We start from the raw sequence: 20491 nt of genomic DNA on the forward strand, positions 1-20491 counted from the left end.
ACCACTAGACCTACTGACTACAGCAACACCACTAGGTCTACTGACTACAGCAACACCACTAGGTCTACTGACTACCAGACGTATTAGACAGGCAACAGGTGGCAGCCCCTGAGGCATAGCTAACTGAGCTACAGATGAAATCCAACACCACTTACTGCATTGGCAAAGAGGAGATGGCTTTTACCAAATTCAAACCCATTTTACTCACCCAGAAAAATAATGGATTACAAATCAACCCGACATATGGAAATGTTGTGTCCTGTGTCCCATCACGGACAGTATCAGAAAGACAGTGCTATAAGGGATCCTTGGGATGTCCCTCCTCTAAAAGGAAGTTGATTTATTAGCTAGATTGTAGATTAAGAAATTGATTAGTAGTTGTGAGAGGAGACTAAACATGTATTATATAACCCACGTATCAGTTGACAGGCACATGTTACAACATTCCTATTGTCTGTTAGCTGATGACTGTTCTATCATTGTTAATTGTCATCATGTTGCCTGGTTACATTATTATTGTCTGTTAGCTGAATGCAAATGGCTGTCCGTGTAACGGCAGATTTCCTCCTCTTCGTCTGAAGAGGAGGTGTAGCAGGGATCGGACCAAGACGCAGCGTGGTAAGTGTCCATGTTTTAATAGAAATAACTACACTACAAAACAAATACAAAATAACAAAGTGAAATAACCGAAACAGTCCCGTGTGGCACAAACACTGACACAGGAAACAAACACCCACAAACCAACAGTGAAAACAGGCTACCTAAATATGGTTCCCAATCAGAGACAATGAAAAACACCTGCCTCTGATTGAGAACCATATCAGGCCAAATGACAAACCTAAACATAGAAACACAGAACATAGACTGCCCACCCCAACTCACGCCCTGACCAACTAACTAAGACAAAACAAGGGAAAATAAAGGAAATAAGGTCAGAAACGTGACAGTCCGATCATTGTTATTTTTCATCATGTTCCCTGGTTACATTATTATAGTCTGTTAGCTGAATGCTAATGCCTGTCTAATCATTGTTATTTGTCATCATGTTGCCTGGTTACATTATTATAGTCTGTTAGCTGAATGCTAATGGCTGTCTAATCATTGTTATTTGTCATCATGTTGCCTGGTTACATTATTATNTGTTGCCTGGTTACATTATTATAGTCTGTTAGCTGAATGCTAATGGCTGTCTAATCATTGTTATTTGTCATCATGTTGCCTGGTTACATTATTATTGTCTGTTAGCTGAATGCTAATGGCTGTCCGATCATTGTTATTTGTCATCATGTTGCCTGGTTACATTATTATTGTCTGTTAGCTGAATGCTAATGGCTGTCYAATCATYGTTAWTTMTCATCAGTTGTTTCCTTGATGATGTAGAACACATAACTAGAGAGTCAGACATCAAAATAAAAACAACTTTCAATCATTGTATTCAGAAGTGCAACATCAAACATATTTATACAGGTGATTAAAACAACCCTTTTTCATTTAAAAATACAACTGCAAAACTGTTATTCATTACCGCAGTAAAAAATATATATATAATCTGGTGCTCCAAAATTCTATCTTGTGCTCCTTACTTTCTGAAGTTAGGAGCACCAGTGCTACCAATGAAGAAAAGTTCATTTAAAGCCCTGACTGGTCTGCAGTGACACACAACCAGCCATGTTTCAGATACCCTGATACTCCTGTCTGCAGTGACCCACAGACAGAGGCTCTGCCTGGATGCCGCGCCTGGAGAGAGGAGGGAGACAGGAGAGGGAGAGAGGAGAGAGGGAAGAGAAGAGAGAGAAGAGAGATTCAGATTCCTTAATGACTATTACAAAACAACTGTATTGTGTGTGCATGGCTAAACACATTTGATAAACATCTTGTGTAGCCTACTTTGATTAACATCTTACTTTACTAAAAGTAACGTAACCCCGAAACAGTGTCTGGGCAGAGGAGACTACGGCTGCAGTCAACTCAAAGTAGACGGCCCTAAACCCTCAGCCCTTGAATGACGTTTTAAATCATCACATCCGAGTGTACCTTAAAATGTCCCTTTCCCAAGCGAGGGAGGATGCTGATCAGAGATGCAAAAATCTTGAAGTTGAGCTTAAAAACAAGCAACCTAAAGCTATTAATGTACCTAGCAGGCTAATGTAGCTAGCTAGATACCCTTACCCATAGCTGGCTAGCAGATCTGTCGTTCTGCCCCTGAACAAGGCTGTTAACCCACTGTTCCTAGGCTGTCATTGAAAATTAGAATTTGTTCTTTATTAAAAACCCTCTTGAAGCTAGGGGGCAGAATTTTTATATTTGGAAAAATAACGTTCCCAAGGTAAACAGACTATTTCTCAGGCTCAGATATTAGAATATTCATATAATTGACAGATTAGGATAGAAAACACTCTAAAGTTTCCAAAACTGTCAAAATATTGTCTGTGAGTATAACAGAACTGAATTTGCAGGCGATAACCTGAGGAACTCCAACCCGGAAGTGCTTTAAAAAAAAAGAATCCTTGTTTCATTGCTTGCCCCTCCTCCATTTAAAGGTGTATCAACCAGATTTCTTTTCCAGTGGCTTCCTCAGGCTGTGACCAGGCTTTAGACATAGTTTCAGGCTTTTATTTTGAAAAATGAGCGAGATTTATCAAAACGCATCAGTGGATGACCAGGTGTCCTTTGATTGGTTCCTGCGCAAGAGGGATTTAGCTCGACATTTTCTATCTCTGTAGAATTGAACAGTTTACCGTCTGGTTGAAATATGATCGATTATGTATGTTAAAAACAACCTGAGGAATGATTATAAAAAACCTTTGACATGTTTCTACAAACATTACGGATACTTTTTGGAATTTTCGTCTGCCCTTCAGTACCAGAAAGAGCTTGCGGTTTTCTGAACAAATAGCGATTTTTGGTTATAAAGCTAATCTTTATCGAACAAAAATAACATTTGTTGTGTAACTGGGAGTCTCGTGAGTGAAAACATCCGAAGATTATCAAAGGTAAGCGATTCATTTTAGTGCTTTTCTGACTTTCGTGACCATACTAATTTGGGGCTAGCTGTTCTTACTGTTGTGTCTAGTGATTGATAAACTCACAAACGCTTGGATTGCTTTCGCTGTAAAGCATATTTTCAAAATCTGACACGATAGGTGGATTAACAACAAGCTAAGCTGTGTTTTGGTATATTTCACTTGTGATTCCATGATTATAAATATTTTTAGTATTATTTTTGAGTTTGGCGCGCTGCCAATTCAGCGGTTGTTTACGAAAATGATCCCTTAAATCGGGATCTGTGCGCCTAGTTAAATAAAAGTAAAATAAAAATATATATTCTAGCATGATGAATATGACGACTCTCCTCTCTAGCCCAGTTAGCTAGCATGATGAATATGACGACTCTCCTCTCTAGCCCAGTTAGCTAGCATGATGAATAACGACTCATTAGACAGCTCTGCAAGGATTATATTGTCAAAATACGTTGGTTAGTCACCAAATATGGAGTTTCGTTGCGCAAATACCTTTTTAATGCGTCACGCCCGGTATATACTTCCAAAAAAGGTCTAAATAAAAATGGACAAGCAACCCAAAAAATGTATTGTTTGGAAATAATTTATTGTTTTTGAATAAGTGCGCATGCCCCAAATCCACCGCTTCTGCACCTGGCAGCGGCAGTAATGGGTGATATCTATAGGACGTTATGTACCCAAACATATCAGGGGACACAAAGTACGTGASGATGGCTGAGGGGTGRTCTAGAGGGGTGCAAGGCCCCCCGTCCATAAATTGGAGAATTTAGCATTTTCAAACACCTGAAACAGCTTTTTCCAGCAATCTATAGCTGTAACCATTATGCTTAATCCAATATACAGTGGGGAGAACAAGTATTTGATACACCGCCGATTTTGCAGGTTTTCCTACTTACAAAGCATGTAGAGGTCTGTCATTTTTATCATAGGTACACTTCAACTGTGAGAGACRGAATCTAAMACAAAAATCCAGAAAATCACATTGTATAATTTTTAAGTATTTAATTTGCATTTTATTGCATGACATAAGTATTTGATACATTCAGAAAAGCAGAACTTAAATATTGGTACAGAAACCTTTGTTTGCAATTACAGAGTCATACGTTTCCTGTAGTTCTTGACCAGGTTTGCACACCTGCAGCAGGGATTTTGGCCACTCCTCCATACAGACCTTCTCCAGATCCTAGGTTCGGGGCTGTCGCTGGCAATACGGACTTTCAGCTCCCTCAAAGATTTTCTATTGGGTTCAGGTCTGGAGACTGTCTAGGCCACTCAGGACCTTGAAATGCTTCTTACGGAGCCACTCCTTAGTTGCCCTGGCTGTGTGTTTCGGGTCGTTGTCATGCTGGAAAGACCCAGCACGACCCATCTTTCAATGCTCTTACTGAGGAAGGAGGTTGTTGGCCAAGATCTCGCGATACATGGCCAAATCCATCCTTCCCTCAATACAGTGCAGTCGTCCTGTCCCCTTTGCAGAAAAGCATCCCAAAGAATGATGTTCCACTTCCATGCTTCACGGTTGGGATGGTATTCTTGGGGTTGTACTCATCCTTCTTCTTCCTCCAAACACGGCGAGTGGAGTTTAGACCAAAAAGCTCTATTTTTGTCTCATCAGACCACATGACCTTCTCCCATTCCTCCTCTGATCATCCAGATGGTCATTGGCAAACTTCAGACGGGCCTGGACTAGCACTGGCTTGAGCAGGGGGACCTTGCGTGCACATGGCAGGATTTTAATCCATGACGGCTGGTGGTTACTAATGGTTTCTTTGAGATTGTGGTCCCAGCTCTCTTCAGGTCATTGACCAGGTCCTGCCGTGTAGTTCTGGGTATCCTCACCTTCTTCATGATCATTATGCCCACGAGGTGAGATCTTTGCATGGAGCCCCAGACCGAGGGGATTGACCGTCATCTGAACGTCTTCCATTTTTTCTAATAATTGGCCAACAGTTGTTGCCTTCTCACCAAGCTGTTTTTTCTATTGTCCTGTAGCCCATCCCAGCCTTGTGCAGGTTACAATTTTATCCTGATGTCTTACACAGCTCTCTGGTCTTGCCATTGTGGAGAGGTTGGAGTCTGTTTGATTGAGTGTGTGGACAGTGTCTTATTACAGGTAACGAGTTCAAACAGGTGGAGTTAATACAGGTAATGATGGAGAACAGGAGGGCTTCTCAAAGAAAAACTAACAGGTCTGTGAGAGCCGGAATTCTTACTGGTTGGTAGTGATCAAATACTTATGTCATGCAATAAAATGCAAATTAATTATTTAAAGATCATACAATGTGATTTCTTGGATTTTTGTTTTAGATTCCATCGCTCACAGTTGAAGTGTACCTATGATAAAAAGTACAGACCTCTACATGTTTGTAAGTAGGGAAAAACCTGCAAATTGACAGTGTATCAAATAACTGTTCTCCACGCTGTATATATATTTACATCTAACCATACCCTCTGAGCTGACTGTATCCTCCTGACTGGTGGTTTTTTGTAAAGAAACTAAATATGCTTCTCGTCAATCCATGCTAAATATAGTGTAAAGGATTTGGATGAATAGAAGTCTTATTCAGCTGCATATAGTTTTGCTTTGTAAACTAACCACCTTAGCAGCCTCTAACTGAGATGCAAGGCTGAAATGGTATTATCTAGATGAGGATGGGAGATAGGTTCCAATCTGGGCTAGCTAAAGACATGGTATCTAGTTATGAGGATGGGAGATAGTTCCCAATCTGAGCTAGCTAAAAGACCATGGGTATCTAGTATATGAGGATGGGAGATAGGTCCACATCTGGGGCTAGCTAAAGACATGGTTATCTAGTTAGAGGGCATGGGAGATGGTCCCAATCTGGGCTAGCTAAAGACATGGTATCTAGTTATGAGGATGGGAGATAGGTTCCCAATCTGGGCTAGCTAAAGACAACTTCATAAAATTGCTAGGTGGATAGTAGTATTACAGAAAAAAACACTGAAATACATTTTTAAACAGGACAAATGAGGGGGCATCATTCCCCCTTTAGGAATGATGCCTCTGGAGGTGTCCAAGAGCATTTGACGCATGGATTTTACATGACTGGGCAGGGGCGCAGCCATGGGTGGGCCTACCCACTTGGGAGCCAGGCCTACCTACTGGGGAGCCAGGCCCAGCCAATCAGAATGAGTTTTTCCCCAAAAAAGAGCTTAATTACAGACGATCCCACAGGTGAAGAAGCAGGATGTGGAGGTCCTGGGCTGGCGTGGTTACACGTGGTCTTTGAGGCCGGTTGGACATACTGCCAAGTTCTCTAAAATGGCGTTGGAGGCAGGTTATGGTAGAGAAAGTAACATTCATTTATATAGCAACAGCTCTGGTGGACATTCCTGCAGTCAGCAATTGCACRCTCCTTCAAAACTTGAGACATCTGTGGCATTGTGTTGTGTGACAAWACTACACATTTTAGAGTAACCTTTTATTGTCCACAGCACAAGGTGCACCTGTGTAATGATCATGCTGTTTAATAATCTTCTTGACATGCCACACMTGTCAGGTGKATTGATTATCTTGGCAAAGGAGAAATGCTCACTAACAGGGATGTAAACAAATTAGTGCACAACATTTGAGAGAAATATACTTTTTGTGCGTATGGAACATTTCTGGGATCTTTAATTTCAGCTCATGAAACATTGGACCAACACTTTACATGTCGCGTTTATATTTTTGTTCAGTATAGATTTTTATTTAGACCTTTTTTTTAACGTAACAGCAGTAAAAAAAAGATAGTTACTCACCAAAACTCTATATTTGGTGAGTAACCAAAGTAGTTTGTCATTATAACGCTTGCAGAGCTGTCTAATGAATCCACGAATCCAGGCTAACTGGGCTATAAAGGAGAGTCATCATATTCCTATATACATAACCCTGTACCTCAGTAGCCTGCAGCGGAAGTCCACGAGGCGAGGGAAGGCGTCGATCACACTGGAGGTCATCTTCTCATCACTCCACAACCGCTCTGCAGCAGCAGCAACTCGGCCCTCGGGCCCATGCAGCACACACTACACACACACACACACACACACACACACACACACACAGCACACACACACACCCACACACACACACACACACACACACACACACACACACACACACACACAACACACCACACACACACACTTGCTGTTACTGTATTAGATTCTTGCCTGTTATTATTTCTGTTTGAAAAATGTCTCTAGGGCCCTGGTCAAAAGTAGTGTACTATATAGGGAATAGGGTTCTATAAGGCCCTGGTCTAAAGTAGTGTACTATATAGGGAATAGGGTGCTATTTGGGACTCTTTTCTATTTACCAGAGACGAGGAGAGAGGTTGGTAGCATCAATCATTACTCCTCCCCACATTGCACACCTCTCCACCAATCACCAGTTTCTTCTTGCTGCTCTGTACCTGTGGAGGTAAAGTACATAGGATAGTACATACTGCACGCCTGCCCCACAACACGACACAACAACACGATCACGGCACACACATACACGCAACAACAACACGGCACGACACAACAACACGGACGACACGAACGCCAACACGGCACGCACACAACATAACACGGCACGACACAACAAGCACGACACGACACACTAACACGCACGACACACACAACACGACGACGACACACACACAACAACGGCACAGACACAAACATACACGGCCACGACCACAACAACACGCACGAACAACAACACGCGACACACGACACAATACAACACGGCACGACACAACACACGCACGCAAAAGCACACACAAACAACACGGCACGACACACAACAGACAACGACCACAACAACCGGCTACAGACACAACAAGCAGCTGGCACGAACACAACAACACTACGACACCAACAACACGACACGCACACTACAAAACACGGCACACTGGCACAACACGTGGACACACAACACAACAACACACACGGCAACCAACACACACGACAACGAGAACACTGGCATGACACAACAACACGGATCACGTACAGACACGTACGACACAGCACGACACAACAACGACAATAACACAAACACAACACAACAACTACGACACAACAACACGGACAACAACAACACGCACAACTAAACACGGCAACGACACAACAACACGGCACGACACAAACCAAACACGGCACGACAACAACAACGGACACCACAACACGGCACAACAAAACACGGCACGACACACAACAACAACACGCAACAACACGGGCACGAAACACAACAACACGACACAAACAAGCACGGCACACACAACAACACAACACACAAACGACACAACAAACACGACACAACACAACAACACGGCAACGCACACACAACACGCCACGACCACAACAAACACGGCGCACGAAACAACAACACGGCACGGGACACAACAATCACGGCACAACACAACAACACGGCACGAACACAACAACACGGCACCGGACAGCAACAACACGGCCACACAACGCACAACAATCACGGCCACAACAACACGGCACAAACAACACGGGCACAACAACAACAACACGCGGCACAACAACACGGCTACGACCACAACAACACAAACAACAAACACGCACAAAACAACACGGCACGACACAACAACACGGCACAAACGACAATCACACACAACACACAACAACACAACAACACGGCACAACAACCCAACACGCACGATACACAACAACACGACACGACAACCACAACACGGCTCACAACACAACCACAGATCAACTACGGGCGGGACGACTAAACTAACACACACACGGCACTACGACCACTAACAACACAACACCTAACACGGCACGACACAACCAACCACGCACGAAACGAAACACGACACGACAACAGACAAACACAAAACGACAAACCAGACACTGGGCACAACAACAACACCAATACACGGCACCAGACACGGCAGCCAACCAAACAACAACACGACACAAACACGCACGCACACAACATACACGACACTTACACAAGCAAACACGGCACCAATCAACACGGGTCACGGGACCACTACAACAACCGGGCACAAAACGACAACACAACACGGCACGACACAACAACACGGCACGACAACAACACGGCACGACACAACAACACGACATATATATATATGTGTGGACACCACTTCAAAGAAGCGGATTCAGCTATTTCAGCCACACCCGTTGCTGACAGGTGTATAATATCGAGCACACGGCCATGCAATCTCCATAGACAAACATTGGCAGCAGAATGGCCTTGCTGAAGAGTTCAGTGACTTTCAACGTGGCACCGTCATAGGATGCCATCTTTCCAACAAGTCAGTTCATCAAAGTTCTGCCCTACTAGAGCTGCCCCAGTCAAAACGTAAATGTTATTGTGAAGTAGAAACGTCTAGGAGCAACAACGGTTCAGCCGCAAAGTGGTAGACCACACAATCTCACAGAACGGAACCGCCCAGTGCTGAAGTGCGTAGCGCGTAAATATCGACTGTCTTCGGTTCCAACGCTCACTACAGAGTTCCAAACTGCCTCTGGAAGCAATGTCAGCACAAGAACTGTTCATCAGGAGCTTCATGAAATGGGTTTCCATGGCCGAGCAGCCGCACACTAGCCTAAGATCGCCATGTGCAAGGCCAATCGTTGGCTGGAGTGGTGTAAAGCTTGCCGCCATTGGACACTGGCGCAGTGGAAATGCGTTCTCTAGAGTAATGAATCACGCTTCACCATCTGGCAGTCCGACAGACGAATCTGGGTTTGGCCGATGCCAGGAGAACGCTACCTGCTGGAATGCATAGTGCCAACTGTAAAGTTTGGTGGGAGGAGGTTCAGGCTAGGCCCCTTAGTTCCAGTAAAGGAAATCTTAATGCTACAACATACAATGACATTCTAGATGATTATGTGCTTCTAACTTTGTGGCAACAGTTTGGGGAAGGCCCTTTCCTGTTTCAGCATGACAATGCAAGGTCCATACAAAAACTGTTTGTTGGTCAGTGTGAAAGAACCCCATCGAAAACCTTTAGGATGAATTGGAACGCCGACTGCGAGCCAGATCTAATCGCCCAACATCAGTGCCCGACCTCACTAATGCTCTTGTAGCTGAATGGAAGCAAGTCCCCGCAGCAATGTTCCAACATCTAGTGGAAAGCCTTCCCAGAAGAGTGGAGGCTGTTATAGCAGCAATGTTCCAACATCTAGTGGAAAGCCTTCCCAGAAGAATGGAGGCTGTTATAGCAGCAATGTTCCAACATCTAGTGGAAAGCCTTCCCAGAAGAATSGAGGCTGTTATAGCAGCAAAGGGGGGTGCAACTCCATATTAATGCCCATGATTTTGGAATGAGATGTTGGACCAGCAGGTGTCCACATACTACATGACCAAAAGCGTACTTGCGCTATATTATATTACCCATAGACCTTTAGACCAGTCTCCTACTATAATAATAACTATAGTCCTAGACTATATACAGTCCCAGGGCAGCCCTGCCCCAGTCCCAGCCCTGCCCCAGTCCCAGCCCCAGTCTCAGCCCTGCCCCAGTCTCAGCCCTGCCCCAATCCCAGTCCCAGTCCCAGCCCTGCCCTGCCCCAGTCCCAGTCCCAGCCCTGCCCCAGTCCCAGCCCTGCCCCAGTCCCAGTCCCAGCCCTGCCCCAGTCCCAGGGCAGCCCTGCCCCAGGATACTGCAGTAGTGGAGGCTGCTGGAGGAACAAATCAGAGGACGAGCCCATTGGCTGAAATGTAATAAATGGAAAGGTATCAATGTGTTTCGCGTTTTTAATTTATTTGTTACCTTTTGAACACATTGATTTGATACCGTTCCATTCATTCCCACCATTACATTAAACCTGTTCACCGATTTTAAAGTGACACCAGCTTCTGCACACACCAGTGAAGTTGAGTGGCTGTATGGTGTAGTATGTTTTCCAGTCCTGTCCGTAGTTGATGTGGTTGATGTACCAGGGGGCAGCCAGTATGACCCTGTACCCAGCCAGGGTGATGCTACTCAGCTCCTGTTGTATCTGACCTGGGCTACCCTTCCAGATGTGGAGCACCGTGTCCACTGGGATCTGAGGGTAGAAACAAAGTGCCATGTGCACTACCGTTCAACAGTCTGGGCTCACTTACAAATGGCCTTGTTTTTGAAAGAAAAACTAAAAATGTTGTCCATTAAAATAACATCAAATTGATCAGAAATACAGTGTAGACATTGTTAATGTTATAAAATGACTATTGTAGCTGGAAACGGCTGATTTTTAATAGAATATCTGCATAGGCGTACAGAGGTCCATTATCAGAAACCATCACTCCTGTGTTCCAATGGCACGTTGTGTTAGCTAATCCAAGTTTATCATTTTAAAAGGCAGATTGATCATTAGAAAACCCTTTTGCAAATATTTTAGTACAGCTGAAAACTCCTGTACTGATTAAAGAAGCAATAAAACTGGCCTTCTTTAGACTAGTAGAGTATCTGGAGCATCAGCATTTGGGGGTTTGATTACAGGTTCAAAATGGCCAGAAACAAAGACTTTCTTCTGAAACTCATCAGTCTATTCTTGTTCTGAGAAATGAAGGCTATTCCATGCGAGAAATTGGCAAGAAACTGAAGATCTCGTTCAACGCTGTGTATTACTCCCTTCACAGAACAGTGCAAACTGGCTCTAACCAGAATAGAAAGAGGAGTGGCAGGCCCCGGGGCACAACTGAGCAAGAGGACAAGTACATTAGAGTGTCTAGTTTGAGAAACAGATGCCTTACAAGTCCTCAACTGGCAGCTTCATTAAATAGTACCCACAAAACACCAGTCTCAACGTCAACAGTGAAGAGGCGACTCCGGGATGCTGGCCTTCGAGGCAGAGTTCCTCTGTAAAGTGTCTGTGTTCTTTTGCCCATCTTAATCTTTTATTTCTATTGGCCAGTCAGAGATATGGCTTTATCTTTGCAACTCTGCCTAGAAGGCCGGCATCCCGGAGTCGCCTCTTCACTGTTGACGTTGAGACTGGTCTCCCTTATCTTTCTTTTTTAGAAAGTACTTGTAACAACAAAATAAAAAGTATTTAATCCCACCTGGTGGGAACAATAACTACATCAGCCTGAGTGCTGGTCCATGGTTGTGTTAAGTTCTATGTTCATAAACTGAACCTCAAGTAACTACTCAGTCTGCAACCCAGAATTTATAAGATACTGGTTGAAATGAAAACAGAGGCCCAGCCTACAATAGTCAAATGTTTATTCATGAGAGCCCCCCCGTTGTACAAACCCATCCACTGGCTCCTTACGCACATACCTTCACACACAAACAGTAGGTATCCTACGCACATACTGTATCACTACCCACATCTCTCAGAGGCCTAGCTGACCTGAGACCTTGAGAAGTCCTCCCTGTCCTCCTAAGTTATCTCACTTCCTGCCAGGTGGGTTCAAACACAGTCTAACTGTTCTCGGTATCTTTCTTCAGCCCCCCCCATCATACAAGTTCAAATCCTGAGCTACGCCTGGCTCAGACAGTCTGGGTTTTTCCACTATACAGTACATTGTTTAACCATTCTGACTAAAACTACACACATCATCAGAATATAATTTATGATTCTAATCAATTTCATACAATTATATGGTTTCAGGGTGAATATTCTAATCATTAATTTAAACATATAAATTCCATTATCAGGTTGACAACCACAAGTAGGGAGAGGTGGGGTAAGTTGAGACTTTCATTACATTCAGCATCACTCTGTCAAGGAAAATATAGCACTCCACACTGTCCCACTCCACTCCACACTGTCCCATCCACCCCACATTCACCCACTGTCCACTCCACACTATTCACTCCACACTGTCCCACTCCACATACTTCACTCCACACATTCACTCCACACTATTCACTCCACACTATTCACTCACACTGTCCCACTCCACACTATCACTCCACACTATTCACTCCACACTATTCACTCACACTATTCACTCCACACTATTCACTCCACTCCACTTCACTCCACTCCCACTCCGTTCCACTCTGTTCCACTCCACACTAGTTAAGAGGTTCTAACCCTTGAAAGCAAGGGGCCAGACGATATAGTATCTAGCCCAGTCATGAGTAGGTCCAGGCTGGTCTAGGTACCAAGGAGAGGCCGGACGACCCTGAGGCTGCCTTGGTCACCCTGCGGACCTCACACAGGTAGCATCCTCCCTTCCAACCCTCCACCACTGACAGAGAGCTGCAAACAAGCTGAAACACAACCAATTGGGAAACCCTGCTCTAGCTGGGGAACAGCCTATGCATGAAGACCACCCTCCGTCTAGAGACAGCCTACTGCATGAAGACCACCCTCCGTCTAGAGACAGCCTACTGCATGAAGACCACCCTCCGTCTAGGAGACAAGCCTACTGCAGGAAGACCACCCTCCTTAGAGACAGCTACTGCAGAAGACCACCCTCCGCTAGAGACAGCCTACTGCATGAAGACCACCCTCCGTCTAGAGAGAGCCTACTGCATGAAGACCACCCTCCGTCTAGAGACAGCCTACTGCAGGAAGAACCACCCTCCGTCTGAGACAGCACTACTGCATGAAGACCACTCCGTCTAGAGCAGCCTACTGCAGGAAGACCACCCTCCGTCTAGAGATAGCCATCGCTAGAAGACCACCTCCGTCGAGAGAGCCTACTGCAGGAAGACCACCCTCCGTCTAGAGGAAGCCTACTGCAGGAAGACCACCTCCGTCTAGAGACAGCCTACTGCATGAAGACCACCCTCCGTCTAGAAGAGCCTACTGCAGGAAGACCACCTCTAGTCTAGGACAGCCTACTTACATTAGGGCGATACAGGTACGGACCATATGATCTGGTGTTTACATTAGGGAGATACAGTACGGACCATTGATCTGGTGTTTACATATGGAGATTACAGTACGGACCCATATGATCTGGGTGTTACATTAGGGAGATACAGGTACAGACCATATGATCTGGGGTGTTTCAATATGGGAGATACAGGTACGGACCAATGTGGGTGTTAATGGATACATTACGGCATATGATATGGTGTTCATTAGGGAGTACAGGTACGGCCATATGATCTGGTGTTTACATTAGGGAGATACAGCGGACGACGTTGATCTTGGTGTTTACATCTAGGATACAGGTACAGACCAATTGATCTGGTGTTACATTATGGAGATACAGTTCGGCCATATGATCTGGGTGTTTACATTAGGGATATACAGGTACAGACCATATGATCTGGGTGTTTACATTAGGAGATACAGGTACGGACCATATGATCTGGTGTTTACATTAGGGAGATACACGGTACGGACCATATGATCTGGGTGATTTACATTATACTTACTTTTTCATGGTAGTCAAACACGTCCTGCCAGACTATGGCTGTCTTGTTGAGTCCCTTCGTATGTTCACCATACTGGAAGACACAAACACACAGACCTCTGTAGCATCCGCACTTAAACCTAGCCAGAGTCCAGAGCGCCCACCACTACGTCCTTTTTATTTCATTATCTTGGAAATAAATCATGTCCAGAGGCCAATCATCTATTTCTGCACCACACAGGTCTCCATTTTGTCTTTATTGCTCACTAACTTTTCCATGTAGTATGGATTCCAGTTTTGTGTAGTCAGTTCCAAACCCATCTTCAGCATGAAGCCTCGGACATCAGGGTTGGACTTCCTGTGAGAAACAACTATTACAATCTGATCATTCTACAGGTCATACTTGGTGTATTTATTTCTGCCGATTCTGTTGCAAACGGACTAAAACAAGAAGTTTCTATTGGACGAATGTTAGGTAAGTCCCTCCTTGTTCCGTTTGCCTTCCGTTTTCACAAACGTTTTGCAACAGACACGGCAGAATGAAAACACTCTCTGAAATTTGTGCAAGCTAAAGTACATACACCTGACGGGTTATGTATCAAGCTAAAGTACATACTGACCGTGTTATGTATATCAAGCTAAAGATAATTTGTAGTGCTTTATGGTAATTCAAGCTAAAGTACATCTGACGGTTATGTATTCAAGCTAAATGATACATCTGACGGTTATGTATTCAAGCTAAGTTACATCTGCGTTAATGTATTCACTAAAGTACATCTGACGGTTATGTATTCAAGCTACAGTACAACTGACGGTTAATGTATTCAAGCTAAAGTACATCTGCACGGTTATGTATCAAGCTAAGTACATCTGACGTTATGTATTCAAGTGTACTGCTAGTATTCAGCTAAAAGTACATCTGACGGTTTTGTATTCAAGCTAAAGTACACCTGACGGTTATGTATTCAAGCTAAAGTACATCTGACGGTTATGTATCAGCTATAATCGACTGTATGTATCAAAGCTATAATCTGGTATTGATCAGCTAAAAATCTGACGGTTTGTATTCAAGCTTAGATTGACGGTTTGTATTCAAGCTAAAGGTAGCTGACTCCAATGCATTCCCACAGTTGTTCTCAAGTTGCTGGGTTCTGTTTGGGTTGGTGGACCATTCTTAAAAAATACACAACGGGAAACTGTTGAGCGTGAAAAACCCAGCAACAATATTCTTGACACCCAACCGGTGCGTTGGCACTACTACACCTCACTACCTACACTACTACGACCACCTCTCTACCTAACCTAACCTACACACTACTACCTACACCTTACTACCACAGCTACCACCTACACCTTACTACTTAACACTACCACTACTACCTCTACTACCTACCACCTTACCACAACTACCACCTACCACCTCCACTACTACTATACTGTTCAAGGCACTGAAATATTTTGTCTTGCCCATTCACCCTCTGAATGGCACCAATACACAATTTATGTCTCAATGTAACAAGGCTTAAAAATTCTTACTTTCACGTGTCTCCATTTCATCTACACTTGACAAATAGATTTAACAAGTGCATCATAAGGATCAATAGCTTTCACCTGATTCACCTGTGCAGTCTGTCATGGAAGAGCAGGGCTCTTAAGCGATAGCCACACACCACGTACATTGTAATATTGTTTGTTATGGTGGTACCAAACATGTCTATTGTAATATGTAGTGGTGTAATGAATGTTACATGATGTACTGTTTATACTTTTGTTATGTGTAAAGAAAGTGCCTCAATGTGTTTGGACCCCAGAAGAGTAGCTGCTGCTCTGGCAGGAATAATGGAGATCCATAATCAACCCCAGGAAGAGTAGCTGCTGCGCTTGCAGGAACTAATGGGATCCCTAATAAACCCCAGAAGAGTAGCTGCTGCGCTGACAGGAACTAATGGGGATCCATAATAAACCCAGGAAGAGTAGCTCGCCTTGACAGAACTATGGATCTTAATAAACCCAGAAGAGTAGCTGTGCCTTTCAGGAACTAATGGAGATCATCATAAACCCCAGGAAGAGTAGCTGCTGCCTTGGCAGGAAGTAATGGGTATCCATAATAACCCCAGGAAAGAGTAGCTGCCTGCCCTGGCAGAAGTAATGGTGATCCATAATAACCCCAGAAGAGTAGCTGCTGCCTTGCAGGAAGTAATTGGTGATCCATAATAAACCCCAGGAAGAGTAGCTGTCTGCCTTTGCAGGAACTAATGGGATCTATAATAAACCCCAGGAAGAGTAGCTGCTGCCTTGGCAGGAACTAATGGTGATCCATAATAAACCCCAGGAAGAGTAGCTGCTGCCTTGGCAGAACTATGGTGATCATAATTAAACCCCAGGAAGAAGTAGCTGCTGCCTTGGCAGGAACTAATGATTCCTAAATAAACCCAGAAGAGTAGCTTGTGCCTTGGCAGGAACTAATGAGATCCATAATAAACCCCAGGAGAGTACCTGCTGCCTTGGCAGGACATAATGGATCCATAAAACCCCAGAAGAGTAGCTGCTGCTTGGCAGGAACTAATGAGATCCATAATAAACCCAGGAAGAGTAGCTGCTGCCTTGGCAGAAATATGAGTATCATATATAACCCGGAAGATAGTGCTCTGCTAGAATATGGGATCCATAATAAACCCAGGAAGAGTAGCTGCTGCCTTAGCGAACTAATGGTGATCTAATTAACCCAGGAAGAGTAGTCTGCTCTCTGGCAGGAACATAGGTGATCCATAATAACCCAGGGCAAGAGTAATGCGTTGCTTGCAGAACTAATGGAGATCCTAAAACCCCAGGAAGAGTAGCTGCTGCCTGGCAGAGACTAATGGGATCCATGATTAAACCCAGGAGAGTAGCTGCTGCCTTGACAGGCGGAACTAATAGAAGTAGGTGCTCAATATTAAACCCCAGGAAAGTAGCGTGCTGCTTGGCAGGAACTAATGGAGATCCATAATAAACCCAGGAAGAGTAGCTGCTGCCTTGGCAGGAACTAATGGGATCCATAATACCCCAGGAAGAGTAGCTGCCTGCCTTGCAGGAACTAATGGTGATCCATAATAAACCCCAGAAAGAGTACTGCGTGCCTTGACAGGAATAATGGAGATCCATAATAAACCCCAGAAGAGTAGCTGCTGCCTTGCAAGAAACTAAATGGGATCCATGAAAACCCCAGGAAGGTAAGTGCTGCCTTGGCAGGAACTAATGGGGATTCCATAATAACCCCCAGGAAGAGTAGCTCCGCTTGGCAGAACTATGGGGATCCATAATAACACCAGGAAGAGTAGCTGCTGCCTTGCAGGAACAAGCGGGATCCATAATAAACCCCAGGAAGAGTAGCTCCCTTGGCAGGAACTAATGTGGATCCTTAATTAACCCCAGAGAGTTAGCTGCTGCCGCAGAACTATGGATCCATAATAAACCCCAGAAGAGTAGCTGCTGCCGTGCAGGAACTAATGGATCCATAATAACACCAGGAAGAGTAGCTGCTGCCTTGCAGGAACTAACGCGGGATCCATAAAATAACCCAGGAAGAGTAGCTGCTGCCTTGCGCAGGAACTAAGGGATCCATAATAAACCCCAGGAGATAGCTCTGCCTTTGGCAGGAACTAATGGGGATCCTAATAAACCAGGCAAGAGTAGCTGCTGCCTTGCAGGAATAATGGGACCCTAATAAACCCCAGGAAGGTTAGCTGCTGGCTTGCGGAAACTATAGATCCTAAGAAAGGAGAGTAGCTCGCACTTCAGGACTAACTGATGATCCATTAATTAAATTACCCACTACAAATGTTTTTGCATAGTCAGTAGAATGTACTGTAACGACAGCCTCTCATTCTCAACAAAACAAACTGGAACAGTAGCAACAAATTATGTCCTCACAGCAATCAAGATGATACACTACTTTTTGATATACAGTGGGAGAACAAGTATTTGAATACACTGCATTTGCAGGTTTTCCTACTTACAAAGCATGTGTAGAGGTCTGTCATTTTTATCATATGAACACTTCACTGTGAGAGACGGAATCTAAAAACAAATCCAGAAAATCACATGTATGATTTTTAAGTAATTAATTTGCATTTATTGCATTGACAATATTTTGATCTCACCTACCAACAGTAGAATTCCGGCTCTCACAGACCTGTTAGTTTTTCCTTAAGAAGCCCTCCTGTTCTCCACTCATTACTGTATTAACTGCACCGTTTTGAACTCGTTACCTAGTATAAAGAGACACCTGTCCACACCACTCATCAAAACAGACCAACCTCTTCCACAATGGCCAAGACAGAGAGCTGTGTAAGGAATCAGGATAAATTGTAGACCTGTACAAGGCTGGATGGGCTACAGGACAATAGCCAAGCTAGCTTGGGTGGAACAACTGTTGGCCAATTTTTAGAAAAATGAAGATAGTAAATGACGGTCAAACCCTCGGTCGGCTCCATGCAAGATCTCACCTCGTGGTGGCATCAATGAGCATGAGGAATGTGAAGGATCACCAGAACTACACGGCAGGACCTGGTCAAACCTGGTCATTTTTGTTTTAGATTCCGTCTCTCACAGTTGAAGATGTACCTATATAAAAATTCAGCACTCTACATGCTTTGTAAGTGGAAAAACCTGCAAAATTGTCAGTGTATAAACATACTTGTTCTCCCCTGTATATACTTCTCACTATTAAAAAAAAATCAAACAGTTAATCAAGTTTGTACAGCCTTAACAACAAATTCAAACTTTACCAGCAGGTAAGTCTACCTCTCCCTCACCAGGTGGAGTAGATCAGGAAAACACCGAGGTGCTCTCCTTAAACAGGCGGGTCATAACTGGTAGCTGGCGGAGTTGGCTGGGTTCACTGGACCAAACGTCCCAGAGGGACTGTGCCCTTATAGCAGGGGTCAGGAGACGGGCTGTCCTGAGGAGAGAGGGAGTGAGGGTTATAGGTGGGAAGGATGGCTGGGTTAGTTATGGTTAGGAGAGAGGGGTGAGGGGTTATAGGGTGGGAGGATGGCTGGGTTTGGGTTAGGGTTAGGAGAGAGGGATGCTGTTAGGGTATGTTAGGTTAGGTTGGTTAGCGTTAGGGTTAGGAGGAGCATGGTGGTAGGTTAGGTTAGGGTTAGGGTTAGTTAGAACAAGTGGTGGAAAAAGTACCAAGTGTTCATACTTGAGTAAAAGTAAAGATACCTTATAAGAAAATGACTCAAGTAAAAGTGAAAGTCACCCAGTAAAATACTAGAGTAAAAGTCTAAAAGTATTTGGTTTTAAATTGTTGGATTCTGGTTTAAACTTGGAACATTGCTATCCTAGAGATATGATATATCAGATGTAAGACTATAGTATCTGAGGGGTGATAGAGACTGGTTTTTACATCAGAAGTGAATGGTTATCTGTTGAAGCCAGATGGCTTTGGAATGTGCTGGGTGGACGGGAGGAAGTCACAGGATTGCTATGGGGGATACGGATGGACATCTGTGGATTAGGCAAATGAGGGGTTGAGGTCAGATCAGATCCCCTTGAGGGAGAAATGATGGTTTATTACCTTATTACTTCCTCTTCCTGTCGAATCATAATAGATGTAAGGATTGGAGAGGAGGAGGAGTGCCTAAACTGGAGTATATATACTGATAGTGGAAACATGTTGTGTCTAATGCAGCTGTATCGATCCTCTGGGCAGAATAAACTTGGTTAAGCTTTAATAGTGTCCTTTGAGTGTTTTACTCTGAGGATTAGATCCTAACAACATATACTTAAGTATCAAAAGTAAATGTAATTGCTAAAATATACTTTCAGTTAAAAAAAATAATAATAATAATTATCCCAGCCCCAGTCCCCGCAGGAGGCCTTTTGGTAGGCCGTCATTGTAAATAAGAATGTGTTCTTAACTGACTTGCCTAGTCAAATAAATCAAAAGTTAAATCAAAAGTACAAATCTTTTCAAATTCCTTATATTAAGCAAACAAGATGGCTCCATATTATAGTTTTTTTAATTTACAGAAAGCCCAGGGCACACTCCAACACTCAGACATAATTTACAGAAAGCCCAGGGCACACTCCAACACTCAGACATAATTTACAGAAAGCCAAGGGCACACTCCAACACTCAGACATAATTTACAGAAAGCCAAGGGCACACTCCAACACT

At 44.0% G+C, this 20491-nt stretch overlaps 1 pseudogene; it reads right to left on the reverse strand.

Moving 5' to 3' along the window:
* Positions 1-619: 619 nt before the first annotated feature.
* LOC112071529 (beta-hexosaminidase subunit alpha-like) overlaps positions 620-20491 on the reverse strand; it is a 62542-nt pseudogene continuing 42670 nt past the window's right edge.

Source organism: Salvelinus sp. IW2-2015, unplaced genomic scaffold (genome assembly GCF_002910315.2).
Source record: "Salvelinus sp. IW2-2015 unplaced genomic scaffold, ASM291031v2 Un_scaffold1632, whole genome shotgun sequence".
Lineage (NCBI taxonomy): Eukaryota > Metazoa > Chordata > Actinopteri > Salmoniformes > Salmonidae > Salvelinus > Salvelinus sp. IW2-2015.